This window comes from Punctularia strigosozonata (assembly GCF_000264995.1).
Source record: "Punctularia strigosozonata HHB-11173 SS5 unplaced genomic scaffold PUNSTscaffold_26, whole genome shotgun sequence".
NCBI classification, from domain to species: domain Eukaryota; kingdom Fungi; phylum Basidiomycota; class Agaricomycetes; order Corticiales; family Punctulariaceae; genus Punctularia; species Punctularia strigosozonata.
The window spans coordinates 1-2,869 of record NW_006767458.1 but is presented as its reverse complement, the minus strand read 5'-3'; positions in this window follow the sequence as shown (position 1 = coordinate 2,869).

Here is a 2,869-nt window from a genome sequence, read left to right as displayed (position 1 = left end):
AAGCTCGGCGTACTAAGAAAGGACGAGCCGGCCGAGATGCCGCCGTGCCGCTGCCAAGACATTCCCACTGCGGAGATGCCGACCGGGCCGACCGGCCCGAGGAAGCCGAAGACTTCTACGGACAGCCACCATCAGCTTACGTAAGCAAACTGACCCACGTACCTTATCGTGGGAACCCTAGCCTTAGGGTTAGGCTAGGGTTCGGAACCCCATGGTTAGGGGTTAGCTGTTAGGGTTAGCCGGTTAGGGTTAGGCTAAGTATCAATGTTCCTTAGTTGACGTTGATTCCTCTTTTGGTCAAGAGGGGTACTTACGTTAGGGTTAGCTTACCGGTTAGGAGACCTGTCTCATAACGCCTAAGGTTAATACCGTCTGCGCGACCAAGTGCAGACCGAAGTACCTACAAGATTGTTGTTCTTTAAGAATCGCTACCACGGAGCGGATAATGTCATTGCCTATACGAATTACGTCAAGACCGGGGAACGTATCCCGCATCAGAAAGTGTCAGCGGCCAGGCCAAGGACCTCGGCGTAACCAACTAGTTGGCGGTACAACCCAGGAGTCTAGCCACGCACCTGGGACGGTAACCCAGGGGTGTCAACCCATTGCCCTAAGGGATTCCTCCAACAGGCATCCAGAAGGAAAGCTGTTGGCCCGAGGCACACAATACCACCGACACTTCCGAGACGAGCAACTATGGCCCGAGAACATGACAACGTATAACTGTAAGTTCCAACCAAACTACCTTTAATAGTAGACCGTCGACGAAGTCGACGTGTTGAGGACGGACGTGAACAGGCCCTGTCGCGCTAGAACTGGCAGCTCACCATCAGTAAGGTCGATGGGATCACACTCCAGTAATGCAACTTACAAGAAACACCAAAGGTTTGGCGTAGAGAGGCCGAGTCCAGAGAAGGCGGCGGCCAGTTACGACCATTCACCAAGCCCCAGCTCTCCAGCCTTTGGATGTTGGCGACGACGCCCGGTGCCCTATGATTTCTCCTTTCTCGTCTAGTATTAAACGGTCCTGCCGTTCAACAAAGGCGGAATAGGGCTCCGGTGAGGGCTCAGGATTCGATGGTCCAGCAACGGGTTCCCTTTCGGGCTCAACCGTTACGTCAGGGGCATCATCTAGAAGAGGTTGTGTAGTAGCCTCCTCGCCTAAGCCGGCGTCTATCCTGAAGAATACTTCGCGCTTCCAAAGATTTGTTAAATCCATGAGATTCCTCGTACGTTTGCGAGAAACCAGCATGCGCGCCGATGGGATACTGAGTTTCGATAAGTCTGGCAGGTATGTAGTCTGCGGGCTGAGAGGTGTATCATCCCTAGCCGACTCGTCAGAGTCGTCTAAGTCCACAAGGTCGCGACTAACGACCTCTGACAGAAACTGGCCATCAGTCTCGTTACAGTCCCCGTAGTCATTACCAAACCAGGGAAACTCCCGGTTGTACCGACCCTCTTTTGCTCTAACGAGCCAAGTTTTGCAATATCCCAAGATAGTATCTCCTAACTCCGTGGCGGAGAAGTAATTCCATGCCGTGTTGTACTCAGACTTAAGGACCAGAACGTCGCTCGCGCCATCAGATATCTGACGAGAAACATCCAATCGGACATTCCAGCGTTCTGTAACGTGCTTCCTAGCCCAGGCTTTACACAATTCGATTGGATAACCACGTGCATTGTACAGATTCACTAAGTCGTACACGGCGTCCTGGTAGACTGGTAAGGTACTACTAAGCGTGGCCAATCTAGACATCTCGCCGATAAAGGTTCCTCTTTTAACGTCGAGGGGGTGGGCGGATATCCATGGAATTCTCTCCTTGTGGTTACGCGCTTTCTGATACGGTCTATGCTGCAAACTCCCGTCAGAGTCCCTATAAAGCTGCATATCTAAGAAAGGCATTGAATGCTCAGACGCGTTCCACTCTAACGTACATCCATCGAATTGTACTTTACTTTCAAGAATCGCCACAGCTTCATTCTCACTGTTAGCATAGACGATTGCGAGACAGTCATCGATGTATCGACCATAGAAAGGTACTCTAGGGTCGGTGAGGATGCCACAACGTTGCTCGAAGTACCAACCATATAAGTTGGCTAAATCAGGTGAATCAGCGACTCCCATCGCCAAGCCCTGCAACTGTTGGAACATAAGATTTCCCCAGAATGTACACACCAGCTCCCTATTCCCAATATCGAGACAGCGATCAAAAACATCGCAGGCGAAATTCAGTCCATCCTCTTCGAGAGGGGTGTTCAATCGTTTACCCATGTAATAATCTGCGTGCATTTGCTTGACGATAGCAAGGCAGTGGTCTAACGGGATGTTTGGATAGAACGCCACTACATCGCCAGTGACGATGTAGTATTTTCTGTTTTCGTCGAGAGACAGGTGGCTCAATTTTATCGCCAGGTCTTTGGTTCCATGTATAATGGCTGGCGCCTCTTGGATGAGAGGTTTGAGTCTTTTACTACAGTATTTTGCAGCGGGATTTTGAGCGGCCGAATGACAAGGTATTATAGGTCTCATTTTAGTCGGCTTCTTATGGATCTTTGGGATACCATAGAATAAAGGAATGCTTTTTTTGCATTGCTCAATAGTTTCCCATAACTGTGATCTGAGAAACTTCCCTAGAGCATCCGTATCAATGTTCTGCTGCGCCATATACGCCGAAACAACAATGTCACAATTAGTGACATCGCCAGCAAGTGCGGTGATGGCTGATTTCTTTTATCATGATTTGCATAAGCTGCCACTCGTTGAGAGGCTTATAGTTAGCTTCGTCATTAAGCAAGTCAAGACACTTTTCATAATCCAGGTGCGCTTCGAGACTGCCAGCCCTAAGTTCTATCAGTCGCAGTGACAACT